Consider the following 25695-nt stretch of genomic DNA (forward strand, 5'->3'; position numbering starts at 1 on the left):
GAGAATTTTTGCATCTGTGTTCATCTAGGATATTGGTCTATAATTCTTTTTGATGGGGTCTTTGTCTGGTTTTGGAATCAAAGTAATACTGGCCTCACAAAATGAGTTTGGATGTTTTCCTCCCATTTCTATTTTTTTGAACAGTTTCAGGAGACTAGGTATTAATTCTTCTTTAAAGGTTTAGTAGAATTCCCCTGGGAAGCCATCTGGTCTGGGCTCTTATTTCTTGGTAGATTTTTGATGACTGTTTCAATTTCCTTGCTCGTTATGCGTCTGTTCAGGTTTTTTTATTTCTTCCTGGTTCAGTTTTGGTAGTTTATATGTCTCTAGGAATACATCCATTTCTTCAGGTTGTTTAATTTGCTGGTATATACCTGTTCATAGTATGTTCTTATATTGTTGTATTTCTTTGATGTTTGTTGTGATCTCTCCTCTTCCATTCATGATTAATTTAGGCCCTTTCTCTTTTCTTTTTGATAAGCCTGGCCAGGGGTTTATCAATATTTTTAATTCTTACAAAGAACCAGCTTTTATTTTTGTTGATTTGTTCTACTGTTCTTTTGGTTTCTATTTAATTGATTTCTCCCTTGATCTTTATGATTTCTCTTCTCCTACTGGGTTTAGGCTTTTTTTGCTCTACTTTCTCCAGCTCCTTTAGTTGTAGGGTTAGGTTGTACACTTGAGACCTTTCTTGTTTCTTGAGAAAGACTTGTACTGCTATATATTTTCCTCTCAGGGCCATCTTTGCTGTGTCCCAAAGATTTTGAACAGTTGTGTTTTCATTATCATTTGTTTCCATGAATTTTTTCAATTCTTCTTTAATTTCCTGGTTGACCCATTCATTTTTTAGAAGGATGCTGGTTAGTCTCCAGGTATTTTCTCTTGTCTCTGAGTTTTATACATTTTACTATTCAAAGACAGGGTGTGTACCTATTTTTGTTGATATTGAGGGGGGTTTCTCTGTGCCTCCTGGATATTGATGCTTGTTCCCTTTCCCATATTATGTAAATTCTCTACTATAATTTGCTCCAATATACCTTATATCCCTCTCTCTCTTTCTTCTTCTTCTAGGATCCCAATTATTCTAATATTGTTTCATCTTATGGTATGACTTATCTCTAGAATTCTTCCCTAGTGGTCCAGCAGCTCTTTGTCACTCTTTTGCTCATCTTTATCCTCCATCATGTGGTCTTCTATATCACTAATTTTCCCTCAGACTCATTTATCCTAGCAGTAAGAGATTCCATTTTCAATTGTACATTAATCGCTTCTTTGATTTTGGCTTGGTTATGTTTTAGTTTTTTATTTCTCCAGAAACTAATTGTCTAATATCTTCCATGCTTTCTGCAAGCCCAGCAAGCACCTTGTTAATCATCATTCTGAACTCCAGTTCTGACATATTACTCATGTCCATATTGATTAGGTCCCTAGCCATAAGTACTGTCTCTTGTTCTTTTTTTTTTTTTTTAAGGTGAGTTTTCTGCCTTGTCATTTTATCCAGAGAAGAATATATGAATATATATGAATGAGAGAACAAAATACTAAAAGGGTTGCAAAGTCCCCAGAAAAAGTACGCTAACCAAATCAGAAGAGATCCAAAACTGGAGGGTGGGGGGGAGAAAGGGGAAATGTGAAAACATATATATATATATATATATATATATATATATATATATATGGGACTGGTGAATAGAACAGAGCCACACATTTGATTTTGAGTGTGTTCTTGTCTTTTAGAAGCAACTATCTTCCATCATTTTAAAGAAAGAAAAACTTCTATGCTTACATAAATAAGGGCAAATTCAATGAAGGGATGGAATATGACTGTAAAGATGAAAATTAAAATGATTCTAAAAAGGAATTGATAAGATAAGAAGCTGGTTGAAAAAGAAAATGAGAAGAGGAAACAATGTGCTCAGGCTGGAGACTAGAACAAAGCCATGTACTAGATTTAAGGTATATTTTGATCTATTTGAAGAACTTGTATCTCAAAACTTTAAAGGAAAAAAAAACTATATGTCTACAAAAAATAAGGTTAAATACAATAATACAATGCAGGGATAAAATACGACTATAACAATGAAAATTTAAAAAGACTTTTTAAAAAATGTATTGATAAGATAAAATAGTTAAGAAATGTTAAAATAGGAAAGAGGAGAAAAAATAAAAAATAGACTAAGAATAAAATAAAATTTAGGGGCACCTGGGTGGCTCAGTGGGTTAAAGCCTCTGCCTTCGGCTCGGGTCATGATCCCGAGTCGTGGGATCTAGCCCTGCATTGGGCTCTCTGCTCAGCGGGGAGCCTGCTTCCCCTCTGTCTCTGCCTGCTGCTCTGCCTACTTGTGATCTCTCTCTCTCTTTCTGCTAAATAAATAAATAAAATCTTAAAAAAAATAAAATAAAATTTAAAAAATTAACTTTGAAAAACTAAATGATTGTGGGAATAAACGATGAATTCTATGTTTTGCTTTCCCATACCTCTGGAGTTCCACATTTCTCATTGATCGGTGAACTTGGTCTTGGCTGGATGTTCTTGCTGATATTTTGGGGGAAGGGCCTGTAGCAGTGATTCTCAAATATCTTTGTCTGAGGCAGAATTACACTGTCCTTGCCAGCGGCCAAGGTAAGTAATCTGCTCAGGTTCACTCCTGTTAGCTTTTGTTCCCTGAACACTTTCCGTACAGCTTTGAAGGACAGGAATAAAGATGGCAGCCTCCTAATCTCTGACCCTGAGAAACTGAGAGCTCAGGGCCCCATTCCTCAGTGTGCCCTCAGAGAAAAGCAGTCTACCACTCCCACCTTCCTGGTCTCTGGCCGTACTCTGAGCTCACCCAGCCTGTGATCAAGTGTTTTTATCTGTGGTGCACTTTCCCATTTGGAGTCTTCAAACCCAGCAGATTCCTGCAGTGTGCTCCCATGCTGCTCTTCTTAGGGAGGAAGGTGAGTATCCTCGAATCTGCCACTTGTGTCATCTCTGCTCAGAGATCAGTGGTCCGACTGTGACTTGGATCATGGCTTAAGATAATCCCAAGCTGAGAGTCCACTGCATGGCTCTATCTCTGTACCTAACTTTCCTGTTCCGATACCTGGGAGATCTGCCACACTCAGACACCCCTGATCTTTCTGTGAACCTGCAGGCCCTGAAACCACACTGTCCCTGCAAGAGTTTCACACCATTATTAGTCTCCAGAGTAAAGTCCCTCAGTGGAGCAGTCCTCTGAAAGTTCCAATTTTGTGTGCCTCTGCTTTCTCACTTGCCGGGAGCTGGCCCCTCTTTCCATGGTCTATCTTCCCATCATTCTGGAATCATTCCTCTGCACATCTTAGCTTCCAGAAAGTGGTCAATTTTCTGTTCCTAGAATTTCTGCTCTTCTTCTCTTCTATCTCTTAGTGAGTTTGAAGGTGTTCAAAATTGTTTGATAACTGTCTAGTTGAACTCCTGGGACCTGATGATATTTCAGTCTCCTATTCCTCAGCCATCTTGCTGAAAAGAACCTAAGGGTTCTTTCTAAATGCCCTCTTCCTGATTAGAGCATTGTCAGGTTATGCACAAAGATGGCATCAATTGGTCTTTACAAGATAATAATAATGAGTTACTTGACAAGTCTTCTATAGAAGAAAGCAATTATCATGTGTGAGTTAAGAAGTGGCTTGGATTGATGAAAATATCATAGAATCCCTTCTAGGGATTGTCTTGCTTAAATACCGTTTATCAATTGCTGTGGCAGAATCATTCATTTCTTTTCAAACATTATTCTATAAATATATTGAACAAATCAAGAGTCAGACACTCAACCAACTGAGCCACCCAGGTGCCCTGAGGATTATCATTACATATTAAGACAAGCTCACAAAGTTTTATGTGTCGCTGAAGGCCAGATGAAAACCACATAGGACCAGAAGCAACCTACATCTTTTTATTATGACAGTGTCAATATCCATGTTTTAAGGAACAAATAGAGCAAAAAAGATATAGTCTTGTGTCCCAATGGACTTCTTTGTTCCCTCTGCTCCTTTCTCTGTCACCATTTCACTGTTGATTTGCACTTTTGCAAGAGAGAGCTAAGTCAGAGAACCTTCACGAAAGCCAGTCATTTAATTTGGCAGCACTTACAAAAGACATGGATTTAAAAAAAGGAGAGCATGGATGTGAAACATATTGTTTGAAATTAGCCTCAGGAATTTAAAGATTTCCATTACATATGCTACTTGTTTCCTCGTAGCCACATGTAACAGAATCTTGGTCTCCATTCCACTTCATTACTTTTAGACAACTTTGACTATAGCCTGTCAAAAATATCATATTATTTTGATTGTTTCATGATAGAAAATTCAGATTCAGAAGATGCAAAAATCACCAAGCTCATCTAAGCATTTTAGGAGCTCAGAAAACATTTATCTTTCAGTCTCTTTTATAGGATTTCATCTTTTTAATGGTAGCTCTTTGCACATCTTGGCGACAACTTCTATAGAGTATTAATTCTCCCTACTTTATGGTGCAGTCAAAAAAATCCTGTGATATCCAAATTATGAGTTGGAAATATATCTTCATTTTGCTGATGGCTCCAGCCTGCTGTATTTCAAATGGATAATGGTACTGTTTTTAAGGTTTCAGTGTTCTGGTTTGTTTTAATTGAAGCAAATTGACATACAATATTATGAGTTTCAGGTGTATGACATAGTGATTCCATATTGTATACACTGCAAAATGATCATCACAATAAGTCTAGTTACCATCTGTTACCATACAAAGTTAATACAATGTTATTGACTATATCCCCTGTGCTGTATTTTACATCCTCATCACCATTTGTGTTATATCTGGGAATTTGTAAACCATGATCCCCTTCAACTACTTCACACCCCTCCTCCCAAACTTTCTTTTCTACGGGAGCCACCATACTATTCTCTGTACCTATGAGTCTGAGTTTGCTTTTTTTGAAACTTTATACTGTTTCCTGCAATGGCTGCACCAATTTGCATTCCCACCATCAGTGCAGAAGGGTCCCTTTTTCTCCACATCCTCACCAACACATTATTTTTTGTCTTTTTTTGATACTAGCCATTCTTTTTTTTAAAATATTTTATTTATTTATTTGACAGAGAGAGAGACAGCGAGAGAGGGAATACAAGCAGAGGGAGTGGGAGAGGAAGAAGCAGGCTTCCTGCCCAGCAGGGATCCTGATGCAGGGCTTGATCTCAGGATGCTGGGATCATGACCTGAGCTGAAGGCAGAGGGTTAACCCACTAGGCCACCCAGGCGCCCCAATACTAGCCATTTTGACAGATGTCAGGTAATAGCTTACTGTGGTTTTGATTTGTATTTTCCTGATGATTAGTGCTGTTGAGCATCTTTTCATATGCTTGTTGGTCATCTGTATGTCTTCTTTAAAAAAAAATGTCTATTCAGATCCTCTGTTCATTTTTTAATTGAATTTTGTTTTTGTTACTGGTATTGCATTGTATGAGTTATTTATATATTTTAGATATTAACCTCTTATCAGATATATGATTTGCAATATTTTTTTTCTGTAGACTGTCTTTTCATTTTGTTAATTGTTTCCTTTTCTGTGCAGAAGCTTTTTAGTTTGATTTAGTTTCATTTGTTCATTTTTGCTTTTGTTTACTTGCCTCTAGAGTCAGATTCAATGTAAACATTGCTAAGGTTGATATTGGGGAGCTTAACACTTATGTTTTCTTCTAGGATTTTATGGTTTAAATCTTATGTTCATGTTTTTAATATTTTTGAGTTAATTTTTTATATGTTGTAAGAAAATGGTCCAGTTTCATTATTTTGTAAGTGTATGTCAATTTTTCCCACACCATTTTTTAAGAGATTGTCTTTTCTTCATTGTTTATTCTTGACTCCTTCATTGTAAATTAACTGACCATATATACATGGGTTTTTTAAAGGGATGGTTTACATTCTGTTCCATTAGTCTATGTGTTTGTTTTTATGCTACTGTTTTGATTACTATAGTTTAGCAATATAGATTCAAATCAGGGAGCATGATAACTCTAGTCTTCTTTCTTAGATTGTTTAGCTCTTCAAGGTATTTTGTAGTGCCGTATAAATTTTAGATTTGTTCTAGTTCTATGAAAAATATCATTGTGATTTGATAGGGATTGCACTGACTCTGGAGATTGCTTTGGATAGTATGGACATTTTAACTATACTAATTCTTTAATTTGTGAACATGAAATATCTTTCCATTTATTTGTGTCTTCAATTTCTTTTGTAAATATCTTAGATCTTTTAGTGTATGGAATTTTCATCTTCTTGGTTAAATTTACTCATAGGCATTTTATTCTTTTTGATGCAATTGCAAATTGAAGTATTTTCTTGATTTCTCTCTCTGGTTATTACTGTATAGAAATGCAACAGATTTTTGCATATTAATTTTTTTATCCTGGAACTTTACTGAACTAAAGTATTAGTTCTGACAGCTTTTTGGTGGCCTTTAGGGTTTTTTATATCTAGTATTATGTCATCTGAAAATAGTGCCAGTTCTATTTTTTTTTTCTTAATTCGTATGCCTTTTAATTTCTTTTCTTGGATAATTGCTGTGGCTAGGACTTCCAATACTGTTGTGAATAAAAGTGGGGATTTTTATCTTATTTCTGACCTTAGAGGAAAAGCTTTAGTTTTTTCCCATTGGGTATGATGATAGCTATGGATTTGTCATACCTAGCCTTTATTATGTTGAGGAACAACTCCTCTGTACCTACTTTGTTGAGATCTTTTTCATAAATGGATTTTGAATTTTGTCAAATGCTTTTTCTGAATCTATTGAGTTGATCATATCAACCACCTATGTTTTTGATTGAGAAATTAAGGTCATTTACATTTAAAGTAATTATTTTTTAAGGTAATTATTGATAGTTATCCACTGATTGGCATTTTGTTAATTGTTTTCTGGATGTTTTTGTAGTTCCTCTCTGTTCTTCCCTCTTCCATTGTGGTTTGATGGCTTTCTTTATGGTAATGTTTAGATTCCTTTATTTTTCTTTTGTGTATTTATTATAAGTTCTTGTTTTGTGGTTATCATGAAGCTCACATGTATCATCTTAAGTATAAAAAGTCTATTTTAGGGGTGCCTGTGTGGCTCAGTGGGTTAAGCATCTGCCTTCGGCTGAGGTCATGATCTCAGGGTCCTGGTCCTCAGGATCTCTACTCAACAGGAAACCTGCTTCCCTTTCCCCCTCTGCCTGCCTCTGCCTACTTGTAATCTCTTTCTCTGTGTCAAATAAATAAATAAATAAATAATCTTTTAAAAAAGTCTATTTTAAGTTGATAACAACTTAAATATGAACACATTCCAAAACTCCATGCAGGGAACATCCCTTGATTGCCTAGATCTGGTGGCCAAGGGGGCTGATATTCCTTGGAAATATATAATAGAGAAGACAATTCTTAACAGGTCAAAATTTTAGCTAGGCAGTTGGAGAGTATAGGAGGTGGGGCGCACTGGCTGACTAGAGAAAGGTAGCAGGAATGGGAAAACAATATCTGGTCTCAATCAGATATCAGCAGGCATATCTGAGCAAACTGACAACAATCTTCTGATGCACAAATTGATATTTATTTTCTGCTTTACTAGTGATTTTTTTATTAATATACTACAAAGTTTAAAACCCTATATGGAAAGAAAAATAAATTTTACTCTGAATCCTCTTCTTCCTAAAACCATTGCAGAATGCAGTAGCTGTCTTTTAAAACTATAACATAATTTGCAGAACCATATTACAGCAAGCTTACCCCAAAACAATATTAAAAAATAATGACTTTTGTAGGAATATTGTGCAATTTTTTAAAATGTTTTGTGGCCTCCTGCATAGTTGTATTGTAGCATTAATTGAAAATCTAAATTCAGCTCATTGGTTTTCAATAGAAAGCATAGGGAACTCCTGCTGAGACTATTATAAAAATATTTATTTATTCATTTATTTGCAAATGTATAATATAGAGATGAAAATGGCTTTGCTATTATTAAAATGAGCCATCTTTGACAAATATTTAAAGTGGGGAGTAAACTAAAAAAGATGGATTTTTCTCAGTTTTTCTTTCATTCCAAATAGACTAACATTCAATAAACAGACACTAAGGACATTTCCACAAGATGGTGGCATAGGAAGGTTCTGAACTCTGCTCCTCCCATGGACACAACATCCACAATGATATAAGGATCATTTCCCTCTGTAAAAGATCTGAAAACTAGTTGGATGGCTTCTCCATAACGAAGGAGTAAAAAAAAAACGCATCAAGAAAGGTTGGAGAGGTAGAAGCACAGTCTCCCTAAAACCCCACCCTCAGCGCAGTGACACATAATCGAGTGAAAAATCAGTCTGATGGGAACTTCTCCAGGAGATCAAGGAGTGCCCCACTTCAGGTGCCCCAACCCCTGGGACCCACACCAGGGAGATGAGGTCCAAAAACTTTTGGCTTAGAAAACCAATGGGGTTGATGTCCAAGAACCCAAAGCGCTATAGAAAACTGAGCTTTTCTTTTAAAAGGTTTGTGCACAGACTCTCTCCCTCTGAGACCCAGGCCCCAGGCAAAAAACAGCAGTTTGAAAAGCAGACGTGAGGGAGAGTCATTTGCTAATCTAAAAGCATATGCTAGAGGAGCAGGGGACTATCAAAACTCTCCCTGGAGACCAACAGGTAGACACCATTTTGCACATCTACCCTGCTAGCTGGGACCTTCCACTGCCTTACTATGACGAGTAGGGTTGAGCGGATGTGTTACTATCCTGATATCTTGCTGTTTTGTTAAAGCCAGAGAGCACATCAGAAGCAAAGTTGTGGACAGCCAGAAGTGTAATGACTAGACCAGAAAACAAGGTATTTGAGTAAGTATTTCAGGCCTGATATATATCAGTGAAAGAGAGTTACTTGGTCGGTTTTTCTGCTGAGATGAATGAAGAAGTCATGCTTGGGGGTTGAGGGGAGAATGGAGGGGGGAGTTCAAAAAGTTAGTTGTGTATAAGCCAGAAGCGTAATAAATTGTCCAGAAAGCAAATTTGCAAAAAACGAAATTGAAGAACTTATGAAACCTGCTTTCGAGACTCGCTACAAGTCTAGAGTAAACAGTGTTCTATTAGCTTAAATGTAAGCAAATAGACCAGTGACAAAGTAGAGAGAGAGCAGAATAGACAGCAAATCACATAATTAATTGATTTTTAAGTAAAAGTTACTAAAGTGATTTCAGGAGAATAGAATAGTCTTTTGAACACATAAAACAGAAAAAAAACGTAATGTCTGCATAATAAATAAAAGGTGACCATATTTTTATGTCAAACACAAAAATTCGAGATGGATTATAGACCTAAGTGTAAAAGCTAAAAGAAAGAAATTTATCAGAGGGAAAAAAGCAATACCTTCATGGTTTTGGAGTATGCAAGGCTTCTTTTATTGACAGAAAGTGGTTGCAGTACATACACCTGAGAAGGGGCCTCTGTTCTGAATATGTAAATAACCCACAGTACAATGATTAAAAAAAAAAAGCTGAATAAAAAAGGTAATAGATATAAGTGGGTACCATATAGGTAAAGAAACACAAATAATTCAAAAGCACATGCAAAGCTGCTTAACATGACCAGTTAGAAATGCAAATTAAACACACAGTGAGATACTCCTTTTCACCCACAAAAATGTCGAAAATGCAAAGGCTAGATAACATTCTCTATGTATATGGAACAACTGGAACTTTCATACCTTGCTGGTGAATTGCAAATTGCATAACCACTTGAGAATTCATTCTGGTAGTTTCTCATAAAATTAAACATACATTCTTATGACCTACCAATTTCATATTTAGATATTCTCAAAATAGAAATTAAAACAGAGGTGCCTGGGTAGCTCAGTCAGTTAAGTGTCTGCCTTAAGCTCAAGTAATGCTTGGAATCCAGTCCAGCATCAGGCTTTCTGCTCAGTAGGGATCCTGCTTCCCCCACTGCCTGCTGCTCCCTCTGCTTGTGCTCTCTCTCTCTCACTCTCAGATACATAAATAAAATCTTTAAAAAAGAAAAATTAAAACATATACAAAAAAAGACATATAGAATGTTGATAACATATTTATGTATAATGGCCCCAAATTGGAAACTGTTCACATGTTTAACAAGGGAAGAATAGATAAACAATTTGTATTAGACCCATACAGTGTGCTTGTTACTCAGCTCCTCTTGCAATAACAAAATACTATAGGGTAGGGAGCTTAAACAATGGACAATTCTGAAGCTATGAAGACCAAGATGAAGGTGTCTGCTGAATCAGACTTTGCTAGAGCCCTCTTTGTGGCTTGTAGATGGCTACCTTCTTGTGTCTTCACATGGCAGAGAGAGGAATTTCTGCAACCTCATCCCCTTTTTATAACTTCCCTATGTCCCCACTTTCATATATCATCACAATGGAGGTTAGGTTTTCAACATATGAATTTTTGAGGAACCCAGTATTCAGTCCATAAATTCAGCAATAAAATAAAACACACTACTAAGGTGTACAATAACATGCATGAATCTCAAAAACATTATTCTGAGTAAAAGGAAACACGTACAGAGAATACTTGCTTTATGATTCAGTTTACATGAAGTTCCAGGGCAGGCAAACCTAACCTATGCTGAAAGAAACTAGGAGAGTGATTGTCTGTGGGGTTGGGGACCTGGGAAAGAAGGGACACAAGGGAACATTCAAAGTTTCTATATATTGGTTAGATTGTGACTTGTGACTCTATTTATTTGCCCAAACTCATCAAACCATACCCTTAATATCTGTGTATTTCATTATAATGTAAACTATAAAAATTTTTTAAAAATAAATTATAAACTCATAAAAACTTTAAAATATGCATTCAGTGAAAAATTCTATGGTAATAGGTTAAAAAAATAAAAGAAGCACTAATATTCTTGATCCTATCCACCACTCATAGTAACTACAGTTTTATCCTCAAAAATACACCAAGATCCAGCCATTTCCCGCCACTTATATTATTATAACTCGACCAAAATAATATCTTTCTTGACCATGTCTTTAACCACTTGATTTGTCCCATTGTTTCAATTCTTACTCCCCTACAGTTATTTTATTCTTCACGTGATGTCAAAGACAAACAAAGCCAGACACAGGTTAATGCATGGAGGACAGATTATTTAGCAATAACTCTTACAACAGGGTAGCGGGTCCAGCATGAGCCCAACTCAGGTACAATTGTGTAGAAGTGACCAGGCATTTTAGAAGGAGAGTGAGGGAATAGGGAAGGGGATGAGCAGGATCTTGAACAGAATCAGTGAAGTGAAAATTTCCAAAAAGTGACATGGGGCATTGGCTAATGTGATTAGACCATCTCGGTTTGCTAACTGGCACTTAACTGAAGTTAGGCTATTACTTCTCCACCGAGACTGGAAACAAAGGCCTTATCTTCAGGTGTTAGCAGAACAAACAGTAAATTCTTTTGGCAGCCTTGAGCCTTCCCAGGCAGGAAATTAAGGGGCCTGAAGTCATGCAGGAAAGTAGTTTTGAGCTGCTAGAAATATGCTAGTGTTTGTTTGAATCTCTTCTTGCTTGTGTGTTTGAGGGGGTGGGGCAGGAAGTGGGTGGAGTTGGATGGAGAGTCTATAGCTTTTATAGGCCAAGATTGTGGCCTAGTTAAGGAAGTAGCTCAGAGGAGTGGTTGTAGAATTTGGTTAGGGAGACAGTTTTTGTTAGCAGCCAGAAATATCTTTTTTGATAAAGTCAATCAATTTCTGTCATGTCCTACAAAAGATTCTCCAAAGGCTTGCCATAACACAAAGGAGAATCAAACCCCTTAATGTGGTATGCAAGGATTTAAATGCTCTTTCCTAGTCTGTCCATCCAAAATCAAATCCAACATTCTCCTCTTGATTATTCCGTTTCAGCTGCCAACCTTCTTTATATTCATTGAATATACCAAATATTTTATTATCTTAGAGCTTTTGTACTTCTTGCTCCTTTTTTCCTACAAGCCTCTAAATTGTATCTTTGTTCTTTTATTTTCTTTAGGAGTACTCAAGTATCATTTCAGAGAACCTTCCATGAACTTCCTGTCTAAAATTCTACCCCACCCTATATCACTGTCTGTTTAATTTTATGCATGGTACTTTTCCTTTATATATAATTCATATGTTTATTATTCAATCCATTTCTTCTCATAATGATACATACTCCTAAGGACAAGAATGTCTCTTTGTTTTTCACAGCCCTAGCTCTGTTTTTAGAAGAGTATCTAGCACTTAGTAGATGCTTGTAGATATATGTTGAATAAAAGAAAGAATGTAATAATTTTCTACATTTTTTTTCCAACTTGGAATAATAAGTGTTGCTATAAAAGTTTGAGTTCATCTCTAATTTACTAGGTATTTGGAAAAAGGGACTATTATTGGAGCAGTAAGCTTAAACCTATTTCCAAAGGTTATATGGCAATTTGAAGATATTATGGATAAGGCATAAAGAATTCTCATAAAGAATTAAATCATTTTTTTTTTAACAACACACTGATTAGGAAAACAAGCATGATCCAAACATATGAGAATGGCAAATGATGGAGAACATTTAATATACCCTTGTTTGGTGTAATACTTTACTGAACTTAAAACTCCTTTCTGTTGAGTTAGATTTATAACACTACCTGCCCAGGTTTTTTTCTTATCTGTTATTTCCTTGTTTAGTAAACTAATAGAGTCCTTCTGCCTACAGAATGTCTATTTTGGACCTTTTCCATCAACTTGAAATAAAGTAAGTACTTACTTGAAAGAAAAAAGAATTGCCATTCGACGGTGGTGATAATGACGTCCGTATCTTACATTTCTGTAGGATTGATGATTAGATATTCGTTCCAGGGACATGGATGCCTCCCGCTTCATCATTAATCTCCAGGAAACTACCTGCAATTTGATTGTTATCCTTAAATTAAAACGTAGCGGCAACACAAAGGATAAGACAACAGATCACGATTCTCTCAAATTCAAGTACCAGATTATGTCCGATAAAGAATTCTAGTCTTGTAGAATCTCATAATGAATGACTGAAGAAAATAAATAAATGTGTTTTTTACAGCCCTGGGTCAAAGTTTGAGAAGTATTGGTACACATAAATATCTAAGCAGTACTATGATATATATTCAGGTATTCTTAAAATTTATATAAATATCACTGGATATACACTTTCTCCTCTATTTTAATTAATGCCAGACTTTGATAAAGGGTTATCCCTATAAAATATATGTCTGAATGGTGAATACAAGAGTGGAGCTGTAGGACAGATAAAATGGGGAAAGTGTCAGAGAAAGATGAAATAATGGCCACCTTTCTGTAAGATCTTAGGGGTAAAAGCTAATAGTCAACAAGAAGGCAAGGACATTCATCTGCCCTTGAGAGACTATCTAATTTGTGAGTCCATACTCTTACCTCTACCCCCAGATCCCTATTTCACTTTTTTGGTTTACTTTTTTCTGAGAGTATTTGTCACCATCTACATGCTATATATTTTATTAAATGTTTATTTCAAGATAAGTTACTTGGTTGGGAAATTTTTTGTTTCCTGCTGTTTCATTATCAACTAGAACCTGACTGCTACATTGTAGGAACCCAGTAAATATTTTTTGAGTGAATTAATGAGGTTGGTTATTTGTTAGCTTCTACCAGACAATAATCAATATCTGTGTCACAGTTTTTCCTTAAAATAATACAACCAAATCACTCAAAGAGACTTCATCTTTATCATTAAGCATGGTTTGATTATTTACAAATCTTACAAAAATAGATGTTAAAAATATCATTATTCGGCTATTTTAAGTTACTTATTAAATGTTTATTCTTTCACTCAAAAAAATTTACTTACTCTCTAGCATTTTTTATTTTCAATCATTTTGTTAAAAGAACAATAAATACTTGAAAGATAATTAACCTGATATATATTCATGGAAATTCAAATAAAACAACCTATGGAATATCATTTTTACCTTCATAATTTGACCCCATACTAAAGGCAGGCAAATAACTGAAGAAGATGTATATTGGTAAAACAATTTTTGCAAATAAATCAACACTGTTTTGTGTGTTGAATTGTATACCTCACAATCTAGCCACTCCAAATATAGGTGTATATGCCCCAAATAAACTCTCAGCTATGCGAACCAGGACATATTCATAATCCATTGCATAGTTTATGATAACAAATAGAAAAATTAAGTGGAAACTGTTTGAAGTCATTTATGTTCTTCATTTATAATCACTTTCTTTCCTGCCCTTGCCACATTTCCCTGAGGGTAGGGTCTATTTCCCACACTATCAATTTCAGGTTTTGTCATGTGAACTTACATGGCCACTGAAATGCAAGTATCAATGACATGAGTTCTGTTAAATGTATTTATTTAAACCATCCAAGGTCAATTATCTTCCTTTCTGAGATGCAGGCTTCTTTACATGCAGTGTTCCTGAATACCATGATTTGTTTACTTACAGGGATAATGATTGCATAATTTATGTTTAATGAAAATATGAATAAACTCATAGGAACTGAAGTCGAGGCCCTATTAACTAAAGATTCTGAGAGGTGAGCAACCCAAAAGATGAAAACAGATGAATAAATGATTTATTATCATGTAGCATTTAGGCCCCAAGTCCTGGAAAGCTGGAGAAGATCGCATGGAGTTTTCACATCTCCTCCTCTCTCTCTCTCTCTTCTCTATTGTTTTCTTTGAAAACTAGCAAGTCTGATAACTAAACACAAAGCTGGATAAATGACTCATTAGTTCTTTTCCATCTAAACTCACAAAGCCTTTGATATTCTGTATCTTACCACCGATATAGTAAGGTAAGTTGAGTTCAAGCAAAATAAATCAGTCAATGAGCGGGATAAACACATATTTGTCTCCAAAGCCAAAGAAAACTGCTATTGTTGGCACAGCCTGGGTGGTGATAATAGTCCCTTGTGTGACCCAGCCAGCCTACATAGGTGAAAGAACAAAGGGCAGCAAAATTTACATCACTATGGGCAAATGAGTGGGAGGAATCAAGAGAAACCTTGAGTCAAGTTTGACATATCACCATAGCTATGCCTATTTCTAGGTCTTAAGGTCTCTTAAAATAAGGCTGCTAATGTTGTTCAGCTAAACAATTCATTAGATTAGCCAAAAAATGTAACAGAACAGGTGATAGAAAAAAAAAAATCCAAATTGACTAAATGTCTCACTTTTTAATTTTTTGCACCATTAAAGAAATCCATACATTTAGACGAATAAAAGACTTGAGAAAGTTCAATAAAAAGATAATGCTAATCACCCTTTTACAGGCATCAGCTAATGCAGCAAATAAGATGTCATAGTCTGGGTTGTATAAGAAATAGAAACAATTGAAGATATATCAATATCTAATTTATATCATTTGTCTCTATCATTTATATCCCTATTATGTCTATCAGAAATTTATCATAAGGAATAGACTCATGTGGTTATAGAGGCTAAGAAATACGAGAATCCACTTAATTTTTCTATTTGTTACCATGAGATCATAGACCCAGAAAGTTGATAGTATAATTTTAGTCCAAGTCCGAAGACTTGAGAATTGGAAGAGCAGATAGTATAAGTTCCAGAAGGAAGGTTGATAGGTTTTAGATCCAAGAAGAGCTGATTTCTCAGTTTCAGTCTGAAGAAGGGGGAAAAGTACACTGTCTCAGCTCAAAACTAATCAGAGAAAGGGAATTCTTTGTTTCTCTCTCTTTTTTCCCTATTCGGGTCTTCAGTGGATTGGGTGAGGATCACCCTTATGGGGCAAGGGGCAATCCTCTTTTCTCAGTCTACTGATTCAAAAGTCAATATCATCTAGAAACACCCTCACAGTTATATGGAGAATAATGTTAAACCTAACCCTGGACACCCATGACCCACACAAGTTGACACACAATATTAACCATCTCATTCAGGCATTCTTAGAAACATAACATTTAGGCAAATTTATTTCCTGTGTTAAGAAATCCTCACTTTGTTTCCATCACTACTTTTTTTCTAAGTTTTCTTTTATTTCTTTTTGAAACCTAACATGATATAATTTCTTCATATGCCTTTATTGCTTACAAAGAATTATTATGCACAACAAAAGAACAAAAGGAAATGAAAATTAAGTCCTAGAGTTAGCAATATCTAGCTTAGCAGTGTGCCAAATAATTTGGATACTTTGGGAAGTTTTATTAATCTTTTCAGGTATCATTTATGTAAAGTTCTTCCGGAGAGATAAACACAACACCAGGCAAAGTGGGTGCAAGGCAAGATTTATTAAAGGCATTCTCCTGCGAAGTTTCAGGGCTCAGGAGAAGGGGGGCCAGGAAAGTTGCGCTGGGAGGAGGTGGGCACCGTGGGGCGAGGTTCTGCGACTCTGGAAAGTAGAGTGGCAGAAGTCGCGCTGAAGGCAGGGAGAAGGGCTTTTAAGGGGCCTCCAGGGGAGTTCAGGGGTCTTTTGGCAAGTTTCCCTTATTTGGATATTTTGCCTGCTCGTTGGGGTCCCATTGGTCCACTGGAGCCCAGGGCGGGAGGGTTTTCAGATTCCTGTTTGAGTCTTTGTTCTCCTGTCCGAGCTCAGGTTTTGTGGCGGGGACTTTCGCCATCTTAACTAGCCCTTTCTTTCTGCCAGCCCAACAATTTAGTAGCTTATGGTTGTTCATGATGGTGTGAAAGATCGTGACAGATAGGGAGGAATGTACAGATTGAGAGACGGGTCTTTAATATTGGCTTTAAGGCTGGTGTTTAAGGCCCTTCATAATCTGCTCCTGATTAACTTTACCTCCTTATTTCCTGGCACAGTTGGCTCAAGAGTCTCTGTGTCTCTCAGTCTGGTTGTCATGACCTCTCACTTTTGACCCTTGTCCTTGGTTCCTTGGCTTACATTTTTCCTGAATGTGGAGCTGAACATCACTGAGAGTCCTAGTGAAAAAGGCACCTGAAATGCATGAGAGAGACTGGATTTGTGTTTTCAGTGAATCACCACTAAGATCTGTGTAATCCTGCACATAAACATCTCTTAAGTGGATGTAGTATGCATTACACACGTTTTATTCTCCAATCAGAATAAATTTAGTTCATAGTCAAAAATGTTTTGGAAATAGAAAAAAAAATCGTTATTATCAAATGTTATCATATTTACATTTCCATCATATTCTACCATTTTTAGTGCCAATACTATATTTTTTCGGATTTTGTTTATTTGACAGAGATAGAGGGAGCACAAGCAAGGGGAGCAGCAGGCAGAGAGAGAAGGGGAAGCATGTTCTGGTTGAGCAGGGAGCCAGACATGGGGCTGATCCCAGCACCCTGAGATCATGACCTGAGCCAAAGGCAGACACCTAACCATCTGAGACACCCAGGTGCCCCTTAACTCTATCTTTTAAAGGAGCAGAGAAGGATTTTGATTCACTTTAAGATTCCACAAAAATGTCACCAAAAGTAAATTGGTAAATGAATTAATAAAAGATAGAAATATTTGGTGATAACAATGAAAAAAAAAATCCCAACTTTAAATATATGCTTTTATCTTAAAAAAAATTTTTTTTTCTTGAGAAAATGTGTCTCCCTTAATTCAGTCTAATGTTTGATTAGCATGAAAGAATTCAATATAAGTGCAATAATATAATGGAAAGTGATAAAGAACACATTAAATTCATCTGAAAAATAAATATGTCTGGATTTATTGTCCAAAGAGAATCCACAGAATGAGGACTTTATCTATTTCTATGTATATTTCTGTACCTATTATATTGATAAGGTTCAATAAATGTAATAATAAAGTGTTAAGTTTGTGCAAAGGTATAAAAGAAAGTTCTTGGAGTGGAATCACTTGATTCTATATCTTAAAATTTTATAGGATTGTGGGTGTATTCTATCTCCAAAATAGATTTCAAAAATCACTGGTGTCTTGAATTTTAAAATGGATTTTTCATGAATTCATGCATGAGTCACTTAAAGAATAAAGTTACTATATCAAGCATTTCATTTACAAAAGCAGCTATTTTTGCACAGAAAGAATAATCAGAACTGCACTACTGTGAAAAGCTACAGCACTAATGATGATACAGAACTCAAGTTTATGTAGAAAAAAATAAATTTTGGCAAAGCCACAAAGTGACCATAAAAGTAAATATATGTAAAAAAAATTGTAATTCAGAATATATATTTCTTGTAACACCACTGAAAATATGACAATACTTAGGAACTCAAGATTTGGAAGAAATTTTTCATGTTCATACCACTATTACTGATATCTCATCCCATATCACACAGACATGGAAGTAGAATATTTTATTGAGGATTTTTTTAAGTTATAAAAGGTGATCTATGCTAAATGAAATGTAGAATGATGTCATGTGTTTATAATTATGTAATCAAAAATCAGTTGTATACAATTATGAAACTCATAAATTACTTTAAATCATTTCAAATGATTAAATTTTTAAAAATCTTTAATATTAGTCCGGTCCACTTGGACGGTGTATAGAAGGGATGAATCCTTACATTCTACACCTGAAACTAATACATTGTACATTAACTAACTGGTATTTAATAAAATCTTGAAAAAGAAAAAGAAAAACCAGGGGTGCCTGGGTGAACTCCGTCAATTAAGCATCTGCCTTCAGCTTAGGTCATGATCCAAGAGTCTTGGGATCAAGCCCCACACCGGGCTCTGCTCAACAAAAAGTCTGCTTCTCACTTTGTCCCTCCCTACTCTCTTTGTCTCCCTGAAATAAATAAATAAAATATAAAAAAAATACAAGTTAATGATGTGAAAAAAAAATTAGTCAGGCTCCAAATAAACAGATGACAAAATTAATTATTAACAGATAAAATAGTTTTCTAAAATTAAATCAAAATATTCTTTATAAAGGACATTGTGTTGATTTACATTATCAAATAAATATATGATATTTTTTCAGTATGACATTTCTTGATTAACCAAGCATGGAATCTACACAGTTGTTTCAAATGAGTTTCTTGAGCACTGGATATTATATTTCTATGGTGCGGGAAACAATAGTCTTTTTTTTCCAGAGAGTGTGATTCTCCAAAGACTGTTATTGAAATTGCCCTTAATTATTGAGTTGAATAGTCCAGGAAAAACAAGTTTATTTTTATTCCTGCATTGGATGAAAATTTGCTATTTCTTATTTGAAATGCTGCAAGTGCTTTAGGTGTTTTGTTGATTATTATAGATTCCATCAAATTGTATAAATCAATGTCTGATCTAGTGAATAACCAAAAGTAAACATTGACTTGCAAATTCTTGGAAAAAATCTGTAACTTCTGACCTAAGACACTATTGGAACATGTACCTATAATTCTTCTATGCCATGGATCATCCCATTTTCTGTCTTAGATCGCTTCCGTTTCTATCCTACCTGAATTCATGTTTGATATTCACACTGAATTGGGCCCAACTTCCTGGAGCAGATTTGCTGCTTCCTTCTATATGGCTCCTGTGGACATTTGGCTGTATCATTATTGTAGCAATTGTTACTCTATTCTATTCTGTTCTATTTTGTTTACAAATTTTACTTTTTTTTTTCTATTTTGTTTAAAAATTTGTTTAAGAATTTTGTTTTTATTATGGCTCTTTTAGAGTTGGATTAAACCTAATTCTAAGATTTAGTCTTGAATTAGTTGAATTAGTCAAATCTTATTTTTTAGATTTAGGTGTCTTATTTGTTATATATACATATGGGGGGCAATAATTTAATGAAACAATTTTTAACACAGAGAAAAGCATACTGGACAGGTTTTGCAGATCCTGAAACATATAACTTGGGGGATATTTTTAAAAGAAAAAGAATGTGAAATTAGAAATTAAAATGATGAATGAAAATTAATTATTGCTGGTTCTCAAACTCAGGAATTTCGCTGGTGAACTCTGAAATTGGCATCCATATGTGAAGGGCAGGAAGACACCAAAGATAGAAGCATGCCATTCCAGGTTAGTGGGTGGCAGGTTTCATAAACAAGGGAACTTATCTACAAAGCTTATGTTGGGTTGCCTCAAAATGGGTAAATCTCTGCATCTTTCCATGAGAATTTTAGAAGTTTATATAGAAGCTTTAACTGGATTCAGCTACATATATTATCCTGAGGGTCTCAACCACACATTGTTCTCTCAGGGCAGTGTCATTGAAAATGTTTCCCATTGTAGAATTGTTGGGCAAAATATACATTTCAAGGACAGAGAAGGTAATGAGGAGCTTCCAATTGTCTGGGTCCAGGTCAAAGGTCAACCTGCCATCAAATCCTCTTGAAGACCTCTTCCAATAGTCATTAGAACTTATTTGTCGCAATTACTAGTTCGAAACAGCCGGCACTAATAATACATGGAAGGGAATGAAAGTCATATAGATATCTCCCATAAACCTTGCTAAATGTGTTTCCAACTCAATTTAGCTGATTGCCAAAAATGTCCCTGACTGTTGTAAAGACACTTAACACAAGGGGAATGTGATGAAGAAAAGTTTAGAATGGAAAGCAATAACATTATTAAAGGATTGAACTTAAGCTCACATCTGCAAAATTAAAAAAAAAAAAAAAAGAAAATTTGTGTGAACATTTTCCTTCACCTCTCCCAGGGTTTTAAATGGCGCCAGAGAAGCCAAAGGAACCTCAAACCTCACGTCTTTTAGCTTCACAATGGAGCCACCTCTGCCAGGAAAGAAGCTAAGAGATTTGTATTCAACTTCCAAGCAATCAATAGTTATCATATACTTAAAAATTTGTCAAGAGTACATCTCCTGTTAAGCATTCTAATCATAACAACAGTAACAAAAACCCCACAATGATACACAAAGAAACTTTTGTGGATGATGAATACACTCATTACCTGGATTTTGATGATAGCAACAGGAATGTCATATACATATGTTCATACTCACCAAGTTGTGTATATTAATTGTGTGTAGTTTTCTGTGTATCAATTATATAATAATGAAACTGGGAAAAATTTAAATGATAAAGAAGGAGAGAAGCATGACTATGATAAGGAAAGGGTTTTATTTTTTTTTTTTATTTTTTTTTTTTTAAAGATTTTATTTATTTATTTGACAGAGAGAAATCACAAGTAGATGGAGAGGCAGGCAGAGAGAGAGAGAGAGGGAAGCAGGCTCCCTGCTGAGCAGAGAGCCCGATGCGGGACTCGATCTCAGGACCCCGAGATCATGACCTGAGCCGAAGGCAGCGGCTTAACCCACTGAGCCACCCAGGCGCCCAGGAAAGGGTTTTAAATAGCAGGTATTGATGTGATTAAAATAATTGTAAGATAATTCTGGAATGAATGAAGGAATGCCAGAGGAAGTGATTTCTCGAAAAATACTAAAATTAACAAAATCCCCCCAAATCAAAATACTGGATTAGACCATTTGTCATTAAATACAGTGGAAAAGTTATTGAAGATCCACCTTTAAAAATAGCATCAAGACCAAAGACCAGTTAATTCTAGCAATTTAGACAACACAAGGCCCTAAGAGATATAAAGATACAAACTACTATGATGGGAATGTTTGTGCACCCCTAAACTTATTTGGTGAAACACTAATCCCCAAAACGGTGGTATTAAAAGGTGGGACACTAGAGAGGTTTTTAGATCTCAAGGATGGAATCCTCATGAATGCATTTAGTGCCCTTAAAAAAGGGGTGTCAGGGAAATCTATGGCTTTGAGGACATTAGAAGTCGCCTGCTTTGAACCGGGAAGAGAGGCTTCACCAGAAGGCAACCATGCTGGCAACTTGATCTTGGACTGGCCAGCCTCCAGAACTGCTAGCAGTAAGTTTTTATTGTTTATAAACTACTCAGCCAGTGATGTGTTGTTATAGCAGCCTGAAAAGACTAAGATGCAAACATTAGTAACAAAACATGATTAAAAAAAATCCAGGGGCACCTGGGTGGCTCAGTCAGCTAAGCATCTGCCTTTGGTTCAGGCCATGATTCCAGGATCCTGGGATCAAACCTCATTATCAGTCTGCTTCTCCCTCTCCTTTTGCCCCTTCCCCGTACTCATGTGTTCTCTCTTCCAAATAATAAATAAAATCTTAAAAAAAAAAAAGTCCAGAAAAGGACAATTGTGATGAATAAATGATTCAAAACATATAGTTTTTAAAACAGTAAAACTCAATGTATGATGACTACAAATCTCTTATTTTTAATAGGAATGCACAATTACAGTATCAGCAAAGGGAATTGTACAAGGTGTCAGAAGAGTATGCTATGACAAGATCAAGGTTTCACCTAAGAAACAGTGATAATTTAATATCAAGTATACAAAGTTTATATGAACAAATAAAAGAAATGATGTCAAATGCTGAAAAGATAAGAACTTGGTGGAAAATCTTCTAAAAATTTAAGTATAAACAACATTTCTTACCTAAATGTAATACTTGCTATTTACCTCCAAATAAATGGCAAATGATGCTACATATTGAAAAGCAAAAACCATGTAAAATAAAGCCAGAAATTAGGCAGGGGTTTCTCATTTTACTTAATGTTTACACTGAGGTTTTAGAAAATGCTGTAAAGCATTTCAGTATTTAAAATAATAAGCACCTGGATGGCTCAGTTGTTAAGCTTTTCTTTTTGGCTCAGGACACGATTCCAGGACCCTGGGATGGAGCACTGCATCAGGTTCCCTGCTCAGTGGAAAGCCTGCATCTCCCTCTCTCACTCACTCTGCTTGTGTTCCCTCTCTCACTGTGTCTCTTTCTGTCAAATAAATAAATAAAATCTTTAAAAAAAATAATATATGGCTGAAGTAAACACTGGAAAAAATAGACAAAATACATTTTTTTCTGATGATATGACTAAAAACTTCGACTGATAGGGATGAAAAACAAAACAATAAAAATTAATGAGACTTCAGTTAGTGGCTAGATTCAATATAAATATCCATAAATCTCTACTCTGTGAAAAGTGTGAAATAAAGTAAGTGTGAAATAAAGTATCTATTAAGTAGTAAAAACTTAAAATTTAGGAATAGTAACATTTTTGGATAAGATACCATGTTATATGTCATATATATGCAATCTGAACAATAGAAAGACATACTGAATTCTCTATGAAAAGACTTCATTTAACAAAAATATGAAGTCTCAGGATGCCTAGGTGGCTCAATGGATTAAATGCCTGCCTTTGGCTCAGGTCATGATCCCAGGGTCCTGGGGTTGAGTGCCTGCATCAGGCTCTCTGCTCAGCGAGAAGCCAGCTTCCTCCTCTCTCTCTGCCTGCCTCTCTGCCTACTTGTGATCTCTCTCTCTGTGTCAAATAAATAAATAAAATCTTTGGAAAAAAATATAAAGATATGGAAAGATACCTCGGAAAGGAAAATAAATAAATATGTGTGTGTATGTGTGTGTGTGTGTGTGTGTGTGTGTATTCAGCTATATTAAGATTTTTAAATATTAAATGTTAAATTCATTAACCATATCATTAGACAAAACCTAAAGCTAGAAACCATGTAATAAAGAAGATATATAATCTATAAAGCACCAACAAGTTGACAGATGAATAAAAAATGGACAAAGTATGTCTGGACAAATTATTTAAAAAAAAAGCTTAAGAAAAATAAATATTTTTAAGAAAAGATGAATACGAAAAATTCATTACACTCAGGAAAATACAACAGGAAAAGTAGCTTTATAATCTTTATATCCAACAGAGTAATATTAATCAACAAGAGCTACATCACCTATTTTTGGAAGTGATGTGTGGGAAAGGGCTTATATGTTCCTAGTGGAAATGTGAAGTGTTACAGACTTTCCAGAAAGCAATCTGAAAAAATCTACAAAAAATCATATATCTTCACTCACAACTATTGTACTCCTGGAAATTCAGTTCATAACAATGATAACTATTAATTGATTGATAGATATACATAGAAATAAGAATATTTTTGTAACCTCTTTATTATAACCAAGAAATGAAATAACATATATTATAACAAACAAGGGCATCACAGAATAATCTATAGTATATATACACCATGTAATGGAGTACAATCATAAAAAGAAAAATGAATTAAGTGATGCTTAACTGGGGGGATTTCTCACTAGATATTGTTGAGCAAAAAAAGAAACTTTAAAAATAATTAATATGATCATGTTTTTAATAAATCAATGACTAGGTATTTTTATATTTTGTGAATATACATATATGTATACATGCATACATATGTACTTACATGTATACAGACTTACACTTATCTCCCAGGGAAACAAATATACCATGCTTTTTATACTTTTTTTTTTTTTGGACAAGCTAATGTTGGTGAAGAGGAAATGAAAAAGGAAAGCCAAGTAAAATAGCACTTATGGAAGAAAATAAACAACATATATAATCCTATTTATACATGTCTGCAAAATTATGTGTATTTATATATAATAAATATTTAAAATTATTATGATTTAAAAAACTTCAGACAATACTAATAAAAATTGGTGAATGATATGTAAAGAAGTAGAAATAGAAAGGTAGAAAATGAGTTGTTCAAGGTTTATGGTAAGGAGAACCAAAGAAATTGGACTGGAAATGGAAGGACAGATAATGACAAAGGAAGGATTTTTAAGATGAGCAAATCTATGGTACATTTTTACATGCCTACTCATGTCTCAGTAGAGAGGGAGAGAGTAAGGATAGCCAAGCACAGAAAGGATAGCTAAGAACTGGAGTAAAACTCGCAAAGTTGAGAGGAATAGGATTCAAAGTGCAGTGCAAAGATCCACTGGTGTTGCTGGGGTGGATTTTTTCCCTTTTGGTAATAAGAAAGAAAGAAGTAAAACTGACCATTTGCATAAATAGTTCTGCTGACATTGTGATAGAACAGAGAATGTATGCCTGGTGGCTTCTATTCTTTCACTGAAACATGCATTTCCAAACCAGGCATTTAAACTCATAGGAAAACAACATGGGAACATGAAAAAGTCTTCACATTTCTTTCAACAGTGGGTATTGTCAGTCCTTCAAATTTTTGCTAACCTGACACTCTGAAACTTCCATCTCATTTCATTTACATTTATTTGCTTACTACTTTGAAGAGTCTGAGATAATAGGAAATACAAATATATTTATTTCTGCCCCTAAACAGAGCTCCTGAAATCCTTGTAAATTGACTGATAAAAATACTGGAAGCATCCTTTGTTCTAATATTTGGCCTTTGACCCTCCATCCTGATATGGGGTATTAAACTCTTGGAATTTCTGGGTGATGGCAGTATCTTTGGTCCAATGAGGTGACTCTGAGTGAGCTCCTGCATGGCTCCTGGGTTGGGGCTGGTCATCTGAAAAACCAAGCCATGATGAGAAGCTTGGAATTTTTAGCTCCAATCCCCATTCTCTGTGAGAAAAGAGAAGAGCTCAAAATGGAGTTTATCAGAGGTAATGACTAAGTGATGAAGCCTCCACAAAAATCCCCAAAGTATAGAGTTCAGAGAGATTCTAGGTTGATGAAAACATTCCTATATGAGAAGGGTAATGCAGCCCAATCGCATGGAGGACAGAAGCTAGTGACCTCAAGAACCTCCCAGAACTTCCTTATGCATCTGTTCATCTGGCTTTCATCTGTTTCCTTTGTCATACTGTTTAAGAATCTGGTAAATATAAATAAGTGTTTTCCTGAGTTCTGTGAGCCTTTCTAGCAAATAATTGACTCCAAGGGTCATAGGAACCTCTCATTT

The sequence above is a fragment of the Mustela lutreola genome, chromosome 1, assembly GCF_030435805.1.
Source record: "Mustela lutreola isolate mMusLut2 chromosome 1, mMusLut2.pri, whole genome shotgun sequence".
In the NCBI taxonomy this organism is placed as follows: Eukaryota; Metazoa; Chordata; class Mammalia; order Carnivora; family Mustelidae; genus Mustela; species Mustela lutreola.